Here is a 19,568-nt window from a genome sequence, read left to right on the forward strand (position 1 = left end):
CTGGATATGAATCTTGCTTCTACCATTTATTAGCATGTGTCCTTGGGCATGTTACTTGACCTAACTGTGCCTCAGTTTCCTCATCTGTAAAACAGAAATAACAATCATGTCTAATTCAGGATACTCACATGAATTCAGATTTGTTATGGTATTTAGAATAGCACCCAGCAGGTAGCGTTGGTTTTTTGGGGGTGAGGGGTTGCTTAAAAATTGAAATTCTTACATTTGCTTCTTCTTTCTCTTCTCACTGCCATCGCCTGCTCCAAGCTTTCATCTCCTTAAGGACCTCCTTAAAGTTCCTGCTTCCAGCCGTTCCCCACACTGTTGCTACCATATTGGTCTTCCTAAATCTAGTCAACACTGGATCCCATCCCACCTCCTACAGAAACTTCCCAAGGCCCTTAATACCAGCAGGGTGAAGCACAAACCAGGTCCATACTATTCTAACTTAGGTGTTCTGCCCTTTTCTCAGCCCTCAGACCTTATACCCAAGATCCATGGCCTCCAGAATATCCCATCCCTTCTCTAGCCCTGACGGCTCTACCCAACCACTCATTTATACTTTAATCTTACACAGTAGGACCTCCCTGTAGCTATTAACATATATACATCTTCTTTACCAAAAGAGATGGGAAGTTCCTAAAGGTCAGGGAGCTTCTCTTAGCCGGACTAGACACAGACCAGTCCTGGGTAAATATTGATTATGAAATGAGCTTGTTCTGTAGTCTCCTCTTCTGTTCAGCCTCCTGGTAGAGCCAGCTTGACAACTCTTTCCCTTTCCTGCAACTGAAACCATATAATCTTAAACCAGGAGTAAAGGACAGAGAATAGGAGGTGGCTTTATCCCTTTTGGGAAACATCATGGCTGGAGAGAGAGTCCAGTTGTAGGCATCAGAGGCAACAATGCTGTCATTAACAAGGAACTCCTCCTCCAGGAGTTCGAACTCCTCCAGGCCTCATTTCCATCTGAAAATGAGGACATTAGCAAAGCTCCAAGTCCCTCTCAGGCTCAAACATTCTGTGACAAATCTCCATAAGGGTGGATTCGGGAAACTGATTTTCAAATGATTGAGCTGTATGGCATGACTGCATGGAGAGTTAAACTGTTTTTCATAGCAATTTATTTCCTGAGTTTAGCCTATCAGCCAGTATTTATTAAGCACCATTTACTCAACATTTACCCTGTGTTGAATCCTGTGGAGACACAGAGTGGTATCTCACAGGAACCTTGGCTTCAAGGAGTTTATTATATAATCAGAATTTATTATATAATAAAAGCTCACCAAGCTCATGATCTAGCAAATTGCTTTGTTTGTTTACCCACGACTTCTGTAAAATAAAGTTTGACCTGAATCATTACATATAATCCCTATGCAGACTATGTATTCTGTGGGTCATGTCCGTATTATTTTATTTGAAACACATACATATTGTATAGGTACTATATACGCTTAGATATAAGTATATGAGATGTATTGAAAATGTACATATTTAAAATATCTTCCTTGGCTAGATTTTTAAAAACTTTTTATTAAACCAAATGATATAGATTTTCAAACTTTCACAAAAGTAGAGAGAACTGTGCTATGTGCCCATCACCTAGCTTCAACAGCCATTAGCTTTCTGCCATTCTTTTTCATCAATCTCCTCCACCTGCTTTTTGTGTGTGTGCTAAAGCATTGCAGAAGCTATCAATGGCGAAGGACTTTTTGCTTAATTTCCAGTCTCTCATGGACCACTCAAGCACACAACTTGTGCTCATGCACACGCAGCTCACCATGCAAGTTCAACAATACCCAGACTGGGCTCTTCCCAGGCCAATGAGACACTAATCACTGCTTGGATGGCTATGACACACAAAGCATCGTAACAGTTTCTAAATACATAGTGTCAATGTCTGCACTTATCACGGACCAATAGCACACAATTTGCAAACTGGCATTGATCCACAGACCACAACTTGAGTAGTACTACACTAGAGTGTTTTTGCTTTTAATTTTTATTTTAAGGAGAGAGAGAGTGTGCACAAGTGGGGGAGAGGGGCAGAGGGAAAGAGAGAAAGAATCCCAAGCAGTCTCCATGGTCAGCTCAATGCACAGCTCCATCCTATGACCCGGAGACCATGACCTAAGCCGAAATCAAGAATCAGCCATGCAACTGACTGAACCACCCAGGTGCCCCTACGCTACAGTATTTTAAAGCAAATCCAGGGCATTCTTTTATTTCACCTGTGAATTGAACATCTGTCACTAATGGATAAGGACTCAACAAAACAAAACAAAGCATCACATGACCATTAATATTCAGTCCATATTCATGTTTCCCAGCTTTCTCAAAAATGCCTTCTTACAGCATTTGAATCTGGGTTAAAACAAGGATCTACGATTGCATTTGTATCTTTTTTTTATAATTTAATTTTTTAAAGTTTATTCCTTTTGAGAAGGGGGGAGGGGCAGAGAGAGAGGGAGAGAAAAAGGATCCCATGAATCATGAAATCATGAGCTGAAATCAAGAATCAGACGCTTAACCAACTGAGCCACCCAGGTACCCCGCATTTGTATCTCTTAAACCTCTTTCAATCTACACTAGCCTCCCTCTCTCATAAAAACTATTTGGAACTACCATCCAAATAAATTGGTTTATCATTAAATGCAAAAGTTTTCCTGACCCGTAATGTTTCAAATGGTTTTTTTCCTGCATTTGTTATAGTGTGAAAGGGCTTCAAAACAAATGAACTCTACTCTCCCCCTAAAAATCCATAATCTATGCTATGGATTGTTATGACCACCTTTCCCAAGCCCCAGACTTGTTTTCATTGCTACAAAATTATTTAGATTACTGCATACACAAAAGTGTCAATCACTCTCTCTTCCCTCTGATTTTCTTTGTCCCCAGTGGGAGACGCTTGTGAACAGTGTTAAGTGAACCATGGGTTTTCTTTGCCTTGACATGCCCAAAGCAGTGTTTACCAGATACATTCACCTCTCTGGGGACCTGTGCATACAGGATAGTGGCTTGAGATACTCTTTGATTATTTGATTTGGACCAGATCTATCTGTGGTTTCAGAGTGACATCTTTTTCCAGACACACTTTCCCTATCGCTAAGGATGCAGAAACTCAAGTAGCTTTGGTTCTTTGCTGGTCAACACTTCACTTAGAATCATAGACTTTGAGGGGTGCCTGGGTGGCTCAGTTAAGTCTCTGACTGGCTTGGGTCATGATCTCACAGTTATGAGTTTGAGCCCCACATCAGGCTCTGTGCTGACAGCTCAGAGCCTGAAGCCCACTACAGATTCTGTCTCCCTCTCTCTGTGCCCCTCCCCTGCTCACACTCTGTCTTTCTCTCTCAAAAATAAACATTAAAAAAATTAAAAAAAAATCATAGACTTTGAACAGCAAAGGAAACTCAGCAATCATGTAGTCAAGCCCTTTGCAGGGAAGGAGATAAAGACCGCTTTGTCTAGATATCTAAATGCCCCCTGGACAAGAGCCCAGGTCTCTGACCTCCAGGGGTGACTCTGTATACTAGGAGATATCACTTTCTGTGCAGTCAGAGTTCTGGATTGCACACAACAAAAGTGGACTCTAGCTGCCTTTAGTAGAAGGTTGGCTAATGGGTGGCAAACAGAATTGACCAGAAGTCTGGATAATCAGGTTTTGAAAACGGGCAGCATCTGAGGGAGGATGGGCAGCAGGAACACAGCTGAGGTCATACTTCAGGGACAGACTGGATGGAATGTTCCTAAGTCTGGCCCTGCTGCCACTCTGGCTGTTGGACACGACTGCAGCTGTGGCCAGGAGCCTAGGTGCCACTGCTGCACTAAATTCTGCACTGTGCCCGAGTCTAAATTAAGCCCTGGGTTGGAACATCTGATTTGCTGAGGCTGGATCATGTGACTGTCCTCTAGCAGTCAGGGATCAGGGAAAGGGCCATCAGGTGTGGCTCCCTTGTATAGTAGGGGGTGAATCCTGCTTCTCACCATTTGCCACATCATAGAGGAAAGGAATTAGGATGCTAAGCATTCCCTGAAAACAGCAAATGGCCCACCCATCTCCCCATGTGGACTTCTGTTAGTATATAGACATAGACAACAGTAGTTGTTTTATTTCAACAAAATATGGAGAGATTTCCTACCCTCCAAAATGGATTACATTGTCAGAGAAACAGCACTTTTCTAAGCACCGAGTTTGTAAAGGCTTTAACCTCACTGAAGAGGTAGGTTAACAGTTCTGTGCCTTGGTGTTTCAGTGATTGTCTCTTGGCCTAATCTCTGGGGGAGGGGGGGGGAGCCAAAGACCAATCTGTCCACTCAACTTTCACTCAGATGCTCAATGTAATCACAGTGGCTTCTAGGGGCATTAAAACTTCTCCGAGTTCCATTAGTGACTGGACTTGCACTTGAAAGTATCCCATGCTGCTATGTATCAGACTGGGGCAAAGATGAACTGGGACATAGGAGATTTGTTCAGGCAACAGCCAGGATTCTGCCTCTGTTCCCTCAGTATTTCTAACAGCTTTCAAATTCCATAATGGGAAGCAGTGGTGTGTGGTTAAGTAATATGAAGCCAGAGCTGACACTGTGACAGCTGTTCCCAAAGGCACAGGATTTCTTTGTTACTAGGAAAAGATGCCCTTGAGTTTTCTGGGCTGAGGTAAGAGTGTTTGGCAGGCCCTATCTTCTCTGCTTTCTGATTGCCTTGACGGATTACAAGATGGAAAATAATGAGCCAGAGGGACCTTCAGAGCATTTGTCCACTGCCTATGTGGCTTAGTTTTAGATCCCCTCAGAAACAGATTCTGGGGCACAAATTCAAGTGCAAGTAGTTTATTTGAGTGGGGGAGTGGGGAACTGAGATGGGAGAAAAGCAAGCCAATAGGTGGTACATTATCAAGCAAGTTGCTACTGTGCACAACTGGAACTCAATCCGACCGCAGAACTCAGGGGGCCAGGGCAGAATGCAAGCCTCAGTTATCCTGCACCAGAAGAGAGAGAGAGAGTGTGGGGGTCTGTAAGCACCAGTTCCCATCAGTCTTTGGTAAAAGGCAGCAACCAGGAAGGCATTAAATCTCCAGCATGTCTGGCCTGCTGTGTGTATGGGCAGAGCAGACCCTGGCCACCTAACAGAGCCCTCCGGTAAAGAGGGCAGATGCTGGCCGTTGGAAGTCAGGCTGGTATACATGCAATGTCAAAGCCCAAAGAGATAGGGCCAGGGCATCTACAGCATCTGCTACTCGGTGTTCTCTCATCTTCCAGACTTGTGGGCAAACTTTCTGTTCCCCACCCATTCAAAGCCCAAAGTAAACTCCCCCAGAATCAAACAGGGGATGCACTTCCTCTGCCACCCCAAACCAAATTTCTAATTGGTACAGATTACTTATTTCACCATTTGCTATTTGGTAGCTCTCCACACATGTCACAGGGTCATTCTGCATCTAGTCCTCTTTAACCCTGCCTAGTAACGTGTTAGCAGCTCACACTGACCATGGTCCTGCAACCACTGAACAAACTTCACAGACTGACCCTTCCATTCAGTGAACATCTTCTTGGATACTTGGAATTACGGCAGTCCACAGCCAATGTACTTTATGTAGGTTATCGTCAGCTTTGATGTTTTGGAGAGATTTACAATTTGCTAAACATAATGAGTTTGGGGTGTATAAAGAACTGTGATTCTAGGGGCGCCTGGGTGGCTCAGTCGGCTAAGCGTCCGACTTCGGCTCAGGTCATGATCTCACAGTTTGTGAGTTTGAGCCCCGCATCGGGCTCTGTGCTGACAGCTCAGAGCCTGGAGCCTGCTTCAAATTCTGTGTCTCCCTCTCTCTCTGCTCCTCCCTGCTCACGCTCAGTCTCTCTCTCCTTCAAAAATAAATAAAAACTTTTTTTAACAAAATTTTAAAAAAAAGAACTGTGATTCTAAAGAATATATGTTGCTTGTTTCTAGGGAAAGAGGTCAGGTTCCTCAGGACTATGAATAGCACTTGCTTCAACTGTGGTTCAACCAGCTGTGAGCTGGCAACTTGGAAATGTCTGTGAGAAAGGCAAAGACGTCAGGAAAGCAGAAACATTTACTCACTTGTTGTCTGGTGTATGAACATCCTACTGTGGTTTACTGAATGAGTTGTAAGACCATCTGAGACTTGTCATGTGATCTTGTACTAATGAAGCTACCTATATCTTGAAGTAACGGCTTTCTGGTTTTCGTCATTTTTTTTCTTTTTTCAATCTGAGTATCAGTCTTTAGTAGAGAATGAGAGATCTCAGAATCAGCTGGCTCTATCGAAAGGGCCTTAAAAGATCACGAGGCAGTTTCTCTGCCTTCAGGCAACATCACACTTAAACCATTCCTGACAGGATGCTGCTTCTGTGTGGTCTAAAAACTCTCTTGAAAGAAAAGTGGGAGAAATGCCACAGCCTGCCTGTTCTCGATGTCTCTCCTTAATAAACTCTGGGCTTATCTTTGTTTGAACTTTTGCTTCAAGTTTTTAACAAATGTCATGATGATCTCCTAAATCCTACAAAGAGATATTCTGCAAAACATCCCAGTGACCTATGAGCATCCTAGGCTAGATGACAGTATATAATTATAGGAAGTCAAAAGTGGTATTTGGGGGAAATTTAGTCTTCTAGAGAATCAGTGAAAAACATGTAGGATTTGCTTTGAAATGCATCAACAAATAAGATGGAATGATGGATGGATAGATGGACAGACACAGGACACAAGACATAGTAGAGCAAATGTATGGTAAATGTTATATGTATAGTAAAGTAAATGTTAATGGTAAAGTCTAAGCAGTGGGTATAAAGGTCTTATTTGTAAATTTTTATCAAGTCTGTATGTTTGAAATTTTTCACAACAAAATGTTAGGAAAATATATGCAGGATATGTTTTGAGTATTTAAGTGTCTACCCATGTAGTTTTATTTATAACTTGGAGATTTAAATAACCACAAACTTTCCTGAAGACAATCTGTTTTCACAATTGAAAATATACTTGAATATAAGAGATAACTTCATTGGCTCCTAAGGGTTAGAACTAATGAAACAATCAACAGATCATTAATGAGTACCTCCAAATTACTCTGGGAGATATGAATATATAGATATGATTCCCATCTTCAAATTTTTAAATTCATGTTGGGAACATTCTTTTTATATTGATCTATCTAGATATGTATCTCATATACCTAAACTCTTCATTATACCTAATCTATGTCATCTGCATCATCAACACCAGCATTTTTCTGCCCAGATCATAAAATTTACATTTAGACCATCAACATTAGCTATATCAAATATGTCATCCACACCTATGTTTAGACCAATAGCATTTATATCTCCTCTTACATCATCTCCTCTGTCTGTATTTACATATTCTTTACCAACATCTATGTTTGTGTCTATATTACCTACAGTTACACTTTCTTGTTCATCGTCTACATCATCTACATCTATGCTCACATCCACATCAATGTCTACCTTGATTTACATCTACATTGTCTAAATTGGTGGTTCTCAACCAGAGCCGCTTTGTACCCAGGGGACATTTGGCAACATCCAGAAACATTTTTGATTGTCACAACTCTGGGCGGGAAAGGCGTGCCCCTGGAATCTAGTGAGTAGAGGCCAGAGATGCTGCTAATCATCCTATGATGCACAAGACAGTCCCTGAAAATAAAGAATTATTCAGCCCCAAATGACAATAGTGCTGAGGTTGAGAAACCCTAATGCACATTATCCACATCAACTACATCCATGTTTACAGCTATGCCAATCACATCTACATCTATATTGACATCTACTCTATGTACATCTATATTTATATTGACATCAGCTACATCTGCATTTACATCTGTGTCACAGCTACATCACATCACAGCATCTGCAATATCTACATCAACATCACCTACTTGAACATATACAACATCTACATCTATGTGACGTACATCTTCTACTTCTACACCTACCTGTATATCTAACTAGCAGCTCAGAGCTTATTCGTTACATCAGAATGAGAATTTTAATTCTCCCCTCCTCTGGCCACATACAAAAATGTGAGTGGAACAGAGGTCGACCATTACTGATCACACTCCTTAAAGTATAAGAGGCATGAGCTCTTTACTGGCTTTGTCCTGGCTTCAAAGGACAACTTTGATTTCTGCTAGCAGAAGTGAAAGAGGCTTCCATTTTGAGTTGGACTGAAATGAGAAGTTAAGCTTGTGCCTGATGAATTTCATCCATGCCCTCTCTTTGCTTGCCAGTCTCCAGAATCAGAGGTTCATCTGGTACAGACACCATTGTCTATAACAGGGTGATACAGAATAACTTCTTCTCAAAAGAGCAATCAGTGCTGATAACTTGACATGGTTTGATCACATCTGGTTCAACCTGAACTGATCTTGGCCGGAAAACAAGCAGTTGGGACAAGGGAAACGGCTGATGCTATGTGGTTGGGTGCTTTACCTATAGCTAAATAGTTAAAAGACCTCGGATTCTGGACCAAACTACCAAACTGCACCTCAGGTTGCCACATTCATTTAAGCCTCCTTAGGCATATAAGTGGACTTGTCAGCCAAGACAAAAGTGAAATGATGTTTCTAGGTGAAATTGAGAACATGGGGGATAAGACAAACAACAGCAAATCCCTGTGGCTTCTTTAGCCTGTGACATTTACCAAATAACTTTGCTTCCCTGCGACTCTCCACCGTTTAAAATCCTCAACATTGTAGTGTTTCTAAATTCTCAAAAACATATGAATCTTGGGGACTTGGAAGTAAAAAATCCAAAATTCCTTACTCATTATTATGGATTTATTAAAAAAAATATATATATATATATATTAAAGTAAACTCTATGCCCAACGTGGGGTTTGATCTCATGACCCCACGGTCAAGAGTCACATGCTCTACTGACTTAGCCAGCCAGGTACTCCTATTTATTAAAATATTTTTAATACATGAGAAATACACAGCTTATATATGTAAAAAAAAAATTGTAGCCCATAGCAAATATCCAAACATTATAAAATGCCAGTGAACATAATTGAGTAGTTCTTAAATAATCTAACATTTGAATGTAATCCAGCAATATAGACATCATCACCCAAAAATCACAATTCAAAATCACTAATTTATGGGCTTACTTTGCTTTCAAAAGTTGTTATTTCTTAGGATCTGCATAAAGTATACCATAATAAGTATAAGGTATTGATATTTATTTTGTTTGCAAGAGTGTCTCTCAGCAGATAGGACCAGGAACACACACTTATAATACAGTAACAGCTACACACAGGCAGACACATCAAACTGTGACTTCTCTGTGACATTCTCCAAAAATGTTTACATTAACCTTCAACTCCTGGGCTCTGGTGGCTCCTGGTCTTTCAGTGGATCCCTTTAGACCAGTCATATCTCTCTGCTCATTGTTAAGCTTTAATTCATACAGGAGAATTGTAATACCTTCTCCTGTTTTCCCAATTTCTATTTGGAAAGTATATAAATTGTCTAAGAAACACTGGGAAGGAATTCCCTCATGGAAACATTACTTAGCAGCTCCTCAGTGGGTACTACCTCTTGTACCCTCTGACTGCCCAAAGCCCCTTTCTACCTGATCCCACTAAACCTGCCCTTTCTCCTATATCATTTAAGCTTCAAAGATACACACTCCCCACCAGCAAAACTTCAATTCTCTCTGGGTTGGTGTTAGGCTTCAGGAGGGAAGCAGTCTGATTGAACGATTTCATCCTGGGATGTGAAGAACTAATATATCTCCCATGGGGGTTAGAAGCGCAATCAAGAGAATGGAAAACTTTCTGCAAGTGTGGGAAAAATAGTACAAGGCATTCTTTCCAAGGATCACAGAAGCAAATGCTTCCAAGGGACACAAAGGTGATCAACTGTGGGAACTGGGCTAAGAATTAAACCAGAAGTGGTGGAGACTGGGAGTGGCCAAACAGGAGAGTGCAAGCCTCAATTAAAAGTATTCGAATTCAGGGAAGCCTGGGTGGCTCAGTCAGGTAAGTGGTTAAGCGTCTGACTTTGGCTCAGGTCATGATCTCACGGTTTGTGAGTTCGAGCCCCGCGTCAGGCTCTGTGCTGCCAGCTCAGAGCCTGGAGCCTGCTTTGGATTCTGTCTCCCTTTCTTCCTGCCCTTCCCCCACACTCATTCTGTCTCTCTGCCTCTCAAAAATAAATAAACATTTAAAAAAATAATGAAAATAAAAGTATTCAAATTCAAATATTTAAAACAACCAACTGGTATAAGTCAAACCATCCACTGAGGCCCAGGCTCTGCCAGTTTGGGATCTCTGCACTGAATGCTTCAGTGGCACCTAGTGTTCCTGGGGTAGGTGCCCCCTGCATTCGCAGTCACACCTCAAAAGACTGAGGACAGTATTTTCCCAAAGGCTAGAATGCAGAGTCAGTGAAATACAGGCATAGCCTTTTACTAAGTATGGACCTAACAGTTGCTAGGCTGACTTCAGCTCTCAACAATTAAAGTCACAGATTAAAAGATCCTAATCAAGCAAGCTCTGTGCTGTCAGCACAGTGCCTGATGTGGTTCTCAATCTCACAACTGTGAGATCATGACCTGAGGTGAAATCAAGAGTCTTATGCTTAACCCAGCCACCCAGGTGCCCCTCTCCCAATTTGCAAACTCTCTCTCTCTCTCTAAAAATAAATAAATAAACATTAAAAATAAATCAATAAAAGATCCTAACCAACCACAATTTAGAAGCAATAATAATTTTCAAAAACCAAGTAGGAAAAATGACATTTTTAATCTTAGACTTTTAATAAATTGAATAATCATATGAGAATATTATATCTCATATGAAGGCTGTGTTTTTGTAAACAAGGTAATGTATAGAACCCATTATATTCTCCACCATTCAACTATTGCACTTATGTTAGTAAGTTCCCTTTTATTAAATAACTGGTTGACTATCTTTATCAATATACAAGTTCAAACACAATCCTAGTATTATATAACCTAGAAACATTTTTACATGAATCTACTTGAGGTGGGGGGAGGGGGACTCATTGGTAATATAACTGCAATTGTTCAATGTGATCTTCCCTTAAAACGCTGGTGGAATTATTTTTTTAAAGTTCATTTATTTATTTTTGAGACAGAGAGAGAGTGGGGGAAGGGCAGAAAGAGAGGGAGAGAGAGAATCCCAAGCAGTCTCTGCGCTGTCAGCACAGAGCCTGACATAGGGCTCAAACCCACAAACTGTGAAATCATGACTTGAGCCAAAACCAAGAGTCTGACACTTAACTGACTGAGCCACCCAGGTACCCCTGGATTTATTTTTATTTTTAAACCAAAGCTTGTCTAAAGTATACAAATGTGTAGAATGTTATGTGACTATTGACTGTTTTTCTAGTAGCTAGATCTTTATTTCTTTAAGTTCAAACCATGATGCCAGATAAAAGGCACAATTTGGGGGGAGAAAAGATTCTAACCAATGTAAATGTCAGCTACTTGGATCTCTTCTGACTGTGATGGTGGTTTCCTTCCACATAAAGGGTCTCAGTTCTCTTATAGCATTTTTCTTAGCATGTCTGTATTTAAAATTCCATTTTAAAAATGACATCTGGGTCTTTGTACCAGATCAATACTTTTTGCAGTGCAAAAGGTGTTGAACTCTACTTGGATCCTAAAATCTCCTTGTCCTGCTTCCTTGAAGTAGATAATGAGGATTTTAATATCTTATCACTGTCTCTATCATTTATGATTGTTGAGATGGTTCTTGCCCACTTGGGAGAGAACATGAAGGTGTGCATTAAAAGCTCGACAAGCTTGTTTTTTGGGGTTTGTTTTGTTTTGTTTTGTTTTTGAGAGAGAGAGCAAGCATGAGAGGGTGAGAGGGGCAGAGAGAGAGGGAGAAAGAGAGAATCTTAAGCAGGCTCCATGCCAAACACAGAGCCCAACACGGGGCTCCATATCACAACTGTGAGATCATGACCTGAGCTGAAATCAAGAGTTGGTTGCTTAACTGGCTGAACCATTCAGGTGCCCCAGACAAGCTTGCTTTTTAAGTCTAAGTTCTGTTATTAATTGCTGTGTACTCTTGTGCAATAACTTGACTTCTCTGAATTTTGATGTTCTTATCTTCAAAATGAGGATAATGAACCCTACCTCATAGGATTATTTTAAGGATTAACAGAAATGATGCTGACCGTAGGAATGGAGGAAGCATATAAAACCCTCAATAAATGAATGACAACAGTACTTTTCCTCTCCTTCAGATATCTCGTGCACATCCCACCTCATTCTCTTTGTTCATGTAGTTCTGTATTAGTTTCCCATTATGGTAACCTGGTTCCTAATATGGTAACAAATTACCATAACATTAGTGGCTTAAGACAACAGGCATTTATTGTCTCACAGTCCTGGAACTAGGAGTCCAAAATCAAGGTGTCAGTAGGGCCATGCTCCCTCTGAATCCTGTAGGGAAGACTCTTTCCTTGCCTCTTCCTACTTTCCAGTGGTTTACAGCAATCTTTGGCACTCCTTAAGTTGTATCTGCACCACTTCTGTGTCTTTCCTCACATGCCTTCTTCCCAGGTCTTTTCTCTCCATACCCAAATCTCCCCTCCTATCTCTTGTAAAGAAACCAGTCACTGGATTTCAGGCACACCTGAATTCAGTATGACCTCACTGTAACTGAACTAACTACATCTGCAAACACCCTATTTCCAAAATAAAGTTAAATTCTGAGGTTCCATGTGGAATTGAATGGGGGGGGGGACATTATTTCACCCAGTACATTCACTTTGGCACATCCAAATCTCATCCTCTGTGAAGGCCTAGCTCATTTACCATCACCACAGTCCTTGACTGTGACAGCTGCTACGGCCATCCTATCATATGAAACCTAGGATCATGTCTGCTCTGTGCCTGCTGGTATGTTCCTGGGTGTTTAGCAACCACCTCTCTTGGGGAAGGGAAGATCTTATATATAGAGGGAGAGAGAGACCAGATATATATAGAAATCATATATACATATGGTTTCTGTGCTGTAATATGCCCACCATGGCTGAGTTCAAGCTGCCAATGTAATGTCAGCCAACTCTCTTGAAATTCCTGAAAATTTAACAATCACCTCTCATGAACCGAACAAGCTAGCTCCAGCATGAGTGGCACAGTGCCTTGTAACTGCTGTTTTGTCTTTAAAGTTATTCATCATCCTATGAAATAATAAGCTTCTCTGGCATATGTTTACTTAAAAGCCAGCTTAAAATCAGCTCCAGTGGAAGCCTTGGGGCCCCCCTGCCAATTGTTGGAATTCCTTATTGGCCCTACTTTATATTTCCTCTAAGGAAGCACTCAGAACCCTGTATTATAATTATTTATTTGCACCTCTGAACTCCTGAGCAACTCACACAATGTTAGACTCAGCAGTTGCTCAATGGTCAAATTGAGGGAAAGGGTCAGGGCCTATATCTTGTTTCGTCTTTTTCAGTGCTATGCTCACAGCAGGCACTGAGTGTATCCTTCCCAGAACTAAACAATGTCATTTTAGTGTCCCCAAAAGCAGGCCACCTACTCTCCTGTTGGTTGAATGTCCTCCCTAGCAATGGTTCCACATCTGGTTATGCATCATTCATTCATTCATTCAACAATATGCACTGAACAGCCACTATATGCAGGTATTATTCTGGGTACCAGGAATAGAGTATAAAAGGAAACAGGCCAAGCCCTTGCCATGTGAACACAGTAAACGCAAAGGACCTGAGGAAGAAGGATGCTTGGCATGTTTTAAGAACAGCACAGAAACTAGTATGGCTGGAGCAGAGTGCATGGGGGTGCATGGCAGGAGAAGTGAGAGACGTAAAGGGAGCCAAATCACAAAAGGCTGGTGGCCAGTGTAAGATTCTGGCTTTGTGCGTGAGATGAGAGACCTTGGGGCATTTTGAACAGAGATACGACATGACCTGAATAGACATTTTAGTCTCACTGTCTGGCTGCAGTATGGAGAATGGACTATTGAGACAGGGGAGAAGCAGGGAGACCAGTGAGGAGGCCATTCATTTATCTAGCTGAGAGAAGATGGTGATTTGCAGCAGTGGTGGTAGGAGTTAGAGTTGGAAATCAGCAGTTAGATTCTGGACATATTTTAAAGTCTGAGTCTTCAGGATTTTCCAAAAGATCAGCTGTTGGATGTAAGAGAAAAGAGGAGTTAAGGGTGATGTTCAGGCTTGTGGCTGAGCACCTGCAAGTATAGAGACATCCTTTACTGGGATGAGGTCCCAAACTCTTATCATACATTAGATAATCTTGGGTTGTAGTAGAGGTGGCTCAGGAAGGTCAGAGATGAATCAGAAACAAGACCAGTCACAAGAAGTCAGACTCCAGATTGGGCTCGACCAACAAGAAATGTGGCCTGATGCTGAACTCTGTGCTTCTCTCTTAATAGGGGCAAAGGAAGGTCCAAAGACTCAGGCAACGTTGAGCCCATAGGCACAGGGTAAAGTGTGTTAGCTATGCTCAAGGTTGAGCATAGGGTAAAGCGTGTTACTTGTAGACTGAGAGCAACAGGCAGTCAAAAGACACTTCAAGATCAACACCTCCTTACCCCACTAAGGTTGGGCCAGATGCTGTCAAGGTCTGAGATTAAAAAAAAAAAAAAAAAAGACTTGCACCCTCCTTCCAGGAGTTCTGGAAAGTCTTCCAAACCACCAGTGTTCACATAAATGTTCACTTCAGCAGCAGCCCCAGATCCCAAGAATGTTATCATGGGAGCTATTTTTTTTTATGGTCAGTAAGAGCAGAGTTGGTCCACTGAGTGGGCCTTGATTCACAGGTAATGTATGAGCTGAGGGATCCCAAGAAGGTTCTTAACTGAAGTGGGTTTCTGGGGAACCTCTGCACTGTGGTGAAATTCCACTCAGACTTCCTCCTCTTGGATGTCTTCAGGGATGAGTTGTTCTTCTTTTCTTTTCTTTTCTTTTCTCTTCTTTTCTTTTCTTTTCTTTTCTTTTTTTTTCTTTTCGTTTTTTAAGTAGGCTTCATGCTCAGCACAGAGCCCCACACAAGGTCTGAACTCATGACCCTGAAATCAAGACCTGAGCTAAGATCAAGGATTGGATGCTTAACCAACTGAGCCACCCAGGCGCCCGAGGGCGAATTGTTCTGAAATGTCCCCAGGGGTAATACTGGTTTGGAGTCTCCCAGCATTCATTAGCGCTTTGTAATAGAATATTTTGTACAAATTACCTCTTCAATTTTAAATCTGGTATGGTGGGATGTTCATCATGTACTGGAAAGACAGACAAAAGATGGAAGCTGAGCCATGTGAATGCTTACTTACTCTGGAGCAGAATGACAAGAAGACAGAACATGGTGCCTGAATCAGTTCCCCCTTGCCACCCAAAGTTCTTTTGTTTTTTCTCTTTAATCTGGAGGGATAAGGAGAAATGGAAAAGGGGTATGGAAAGGAGAGGACTGGGGGCCATTGACTGACTTGGCATTTTGATGCCTGCTCTGAGGCTTGAGTTACCTCCAATGTGCCCTTTTCCCCCAAATGAGAAAGTAGCAGCATCCAAGAATGCCACCATGTGGGTTTACCTAGAGCAGGGGTAGGAACTTGTGCATATGATACTCTGCCTCTTATATATTCTTCCTGGGTTTTTTCTCCCTCCACATCCCCACTGTCAAAACAGTGTCCAGAGTATCATAATAAGACAATGAATTATTATGCAAACAAACCATTGCTCTAGATTTTGAAGAACGTTGTCTATCCATTTCATGAAGTCTTTGGGTGAACTCATGACTTGAAGGATTCAGGTTCACTTTTCAGTGACTAAACCATCTCCCCTGAGGCAACTCCTGTGCTGCTCTGACCTTTCTCCAACATTTTCTTAGGCTATAGATTCAGTGAGGTCTTTTGGATGCCCTTTTACTTCCTCTTCCATCTCCAGGCCAAGAACTGGCCCATGGTCCAGGAGATGCAGGTCCAATGAACTGAGGCTTCTGCTTTAGTGTGCAGGACTTAGGGTACTACTCTGTCCCTCAGGTCATATTCCAGCAAAAGTTCTTTCTCTTTTCCTAAATTAGCTATAAAGTCTGCTTCACTATACTTCTAGGGGGAAAAGACCAAATCCCGTAAAGGTTCCAATGCTTATTTTCATACCTGATAGGATAATATGCCTTCTGAAAAACAAAAAGATTTGAGTTGAGAGTGGCTCATCCATTGGTAATTTATAGTTCCAGGTAGTACCATGTTTATATGGTATTATTATTATCATCATCATCATCATCATCATCATCATCACTATTTGGTGCTCTTTTCTCTGCCTTATGACTGAGTACAAAAGAAAGAAAAGGCAGCTAGGGGAGAGTGAAAAAGAGGTGAAGAGCAATCCTTTAATAAAACCTATGAGAAGTGACCCACTATATATATATAGATATATATATAGATATCTATATATCTCTATCTATCTATCTATCTATCTATCTATCTATCTATCTATCTATCTTTGTTACCCAGAACAATTACATCTTGGGAGGTTTGGGACTATATATATGAACTTAATAGTAATGGCTCCTGGAGGACCATTATGAATTATTGGGAAATAAAATATTCATAGGTGTTAAACCGAAATTAGCCTACATGGAGTTTTCCCAGAGTTTACATCCACAGAATACATTTTTGTAGAGAAGAGACCTGCCTGGGAGTTGATGTGCTCTAATTTCACCATAAATAATTAAAAATTCAGCATCAGCAGAAGAATGACTCCTCCCAGTGCAAAGAAGTCTTATTAAGTCTGCCAGATTTTTCAGAATCACAGAGGCAGAACCAACCTACATTTCATGATTCCTGAGGGTGAGTGCAGAGAGAAGGGCCAGGGGAATGCAGCAGACAGCACAAGAGTAAGACCTTAAAACACCCTGCAAAGGACTGGTCCAGTAACAGCCACGCTGGCCTGAGGGTGGTATGACTTCGAGGTTATGACCACCATTTCTGGCTTGGTGCTGGAAATTCCAGAAACTGAAATACATATTTTTGAGAACAAATTTCAAAAATGCCTATGAAGAGTGCCACAGACAGAAGACTTTCTGATGGGAAGAGGACAAAGAGACTGTGGGCATCAAGGCATCAAGGTGGAGAGAAGTTGCTACTAAGAGTGGGAAGAACCCAACAGAACAGGAGGCAGGTCCTGACATCTCTGCTACCCACTGCTTGGCACAAGTGCCGGAGGACAGGAGGGTCACACCACCTATGTGCTTCCACCAGGTACTCCGTTCATACCCCTCAACAGTTACTCACAGATTCCCTCCTGCTTCTAGGCTTGGAGGAACCTCAAAGCAACTCCAATCTTTTGCATTAGTTCTATTTTAGGGGATGTGAATTTTCTCCTTCACTCTGAACCCATCTGCTTTTATCTTTTGGGGATTCCTCATGATTTCTGGTCCAGCAGGAGCATTCCCTCTTATACTGCAGCACTCATATACGTAAACAATGTGGAAGCATTTTTCAATCTTATATTGCACGTATATCATTTTGAACATGCTGAACTTGGAAGGTACACTCAGGAAACAGCTTCAATCTTCTTTCACAACTGCCTTCAAGCATGCTCTGTCAAATCTCCTTTCCTGGTCCTTGAACAATATCTTAGGCAGGAACGACAGCTTTTCATTAACTCTGGACCATTACAACAGTACAGACTTCTATTTTTCACCCACTTCAAAGCTCCTTCAGCGCCCAGCTGCTGCCTGACTCAGAACCAATCATGGAAAAGAAGGAAAGGATGGGCTCATTCTTTTGTTCTCCTGGTTTCTTTCTTTCCTATCATAACCACCCCACCCTTCACCCCCTCCACCTAGCTCCTTCTGGTTTGGAACAGGGTGGAAGATTAAAGAAGTCCAAGAAGGGATCAGAGGTTGCCAGTGTCCTCTGTAGTTCCCCAGAGGATGTCCAGATGCTGCCTTGCCCTTTCATTAGAGACCTTTATCAATTCTTTGGAGTCCTCATGGCAACCTCCTCACTCCACCAATTCCTGACAGAGGTGATGCTCCCTGTCTGGCCTTTTACAACACCTCTCAGCTACCATAATCAGTACATCCCTGGAGTTCCCTTGCTCCAGCAAGCAGGGGCCTTTTCGGGTGCATGCAGTCCACTTGCCAGGGAAGAGCTCTAGATATGCAGATGCTCCAACCACTGTCCTCCCCGACCTGCCACTGCAAGCTGCTCCAGCTGACCTCCCACTGCCTCCATCTTCACTTAACTCTTGAACTCTCATTTAAAATTGCCCTATGGTCCCTTCCCACTCTCCTCTAGTAGCATTATAGCTGCAGCTCAGTAAGCATCCAGCCAGGAAATAAGATGCCATCTCTCTTCCTTCAGACAGCCCCATTTTTTGTGAACTATTCTCTAGGGGCCTTTCACCTGGCTAAGGTAGGAAGAACCATCATAACACAGTACAGGGCTCTGTTGCAAATAGATTCCTTCTCCAACCAGTTCCTCTTGCATTTCTAGTTCTCCCTCACACAGACGTTGTGACAGTCACTGTGCCACTTCACTGTGCCTGTGTTAGTGAATCTCATAGTGAGGTGCCTGACTCTTCTCTTTGGATCATGGGAGCACTTAAAATCCATGTTCCCTCACCCTGAGGCTTTAACCAAAAGTTGGACATACTAAAAAAAATTCTATTAAACAGCCTGCAATGGGTTTGTGAGTATATGCGTCGTCATTCAATTTCCTCCAAAAGTTGACCCTGAAACAAAAATATGACTGGAAATAATTTATTTTGGAGATAATTCCGGGAAACAGTGACAAGAAGCAAAACAGGGAAGGAAAGAGAGCTGTAAAGAGCTTGCTATCAAGAAAGTTTCCACTGTGGGTAACTAAAGCTGAGTCCCACCAGGAAACTCTCAGAGCCTGTGTGGAACACATACCTCAGAGGGATCTGGGAGTCTGGGGGAAATCTCAGAATTCTAGAGATGTACATTTGCAAGGCAGCAGTCTCCATGGTAGTGCCATTTTCCTGGCATGTCATGCTCTCTCACCCTCCTCCGCAGTCCTGGAGTCTACCCTACACCTCTCCCACCTTTTCTCCCTGACTGCCTGGTGAACCCTGCTAGAGTGGATGGAATATCTCTCCTTTTGCCATTAATGTTGGGATTGACCACATAATTTGTTATAGCCAAAGTAATATGCATGTACCACAGGGCTTGACATGTAGTAAGCATATATATGCACAAATGAAATTAATTGATGAGTTTTGAGGGAAAACATAAATTCAGTGACTGTACTGCTAGGTGGTTTTGACCTATATGCCATTCATTTGTCTGTCTGCTTTCTGATTCCATGCTCTGTTCTGTATCACTAGAGGGACTGTTCCTTGAAAATTATGTTGCTCAGGCTTCCCTGTCAGTCATACCCAGGTATGTTCAGCCACTAAGAGGCATATACACTGAAAGAAAAGAGAAGCCAAAATAGTTCTCCCCCTTTCTCTCTACTGGAAGAGGGGGATGCATGGGTAGCAGAGGCTGCTTCTCTTCTGTGGGTCTAGTTCTTACCAGACAACCCTTTCTCCATGGCTCAAATTCTGCCTTCC

At 42.0% G+C, this 19,568-nt stretch overlaps 1 protein-coding gene across 2 annotated transcripts in view; it reads left to right on the forward strand.

The window, feature by feature from the left end:
* The first annotated feature begins 3,948 nt into the window (after nt 1–3,948).
* Nucleotides 3,949–19,568, forward strand: part of CHGB (chromogranin B) — a 31,988-nt gene continuing 16,368 nt past the window's right edge. Inside the window, exon 1 of one of the 2 annotated variants that reach the window (XM_053200229.1) lies at nt 3,949–4,217. The gene's annotated coding sequence lies outside the window, so the exon portion shown is untranslated. The remainder of the gene's footprint in view (nt 4,218–19,568) is intronic. The other variant, XM_053200231.1, reaches the window with a different exon arrangement.

Source organism: Acinonyx jubatus, chromosome A3 (assembly GCF_027475565.1).
Source record: "Acinonyx jubatus isolate Ajub_Pintada_27869175 chromosome A3, VMU_Ajub_asm_v1.0, whole genome shotgun sequence".
NCBI classification, from domain to species: Eukaryota; Metazoa; Chordata; class Mammalia; order Carnivora; family Felidae; genus Acinonyx; species Acinonyx jubatus.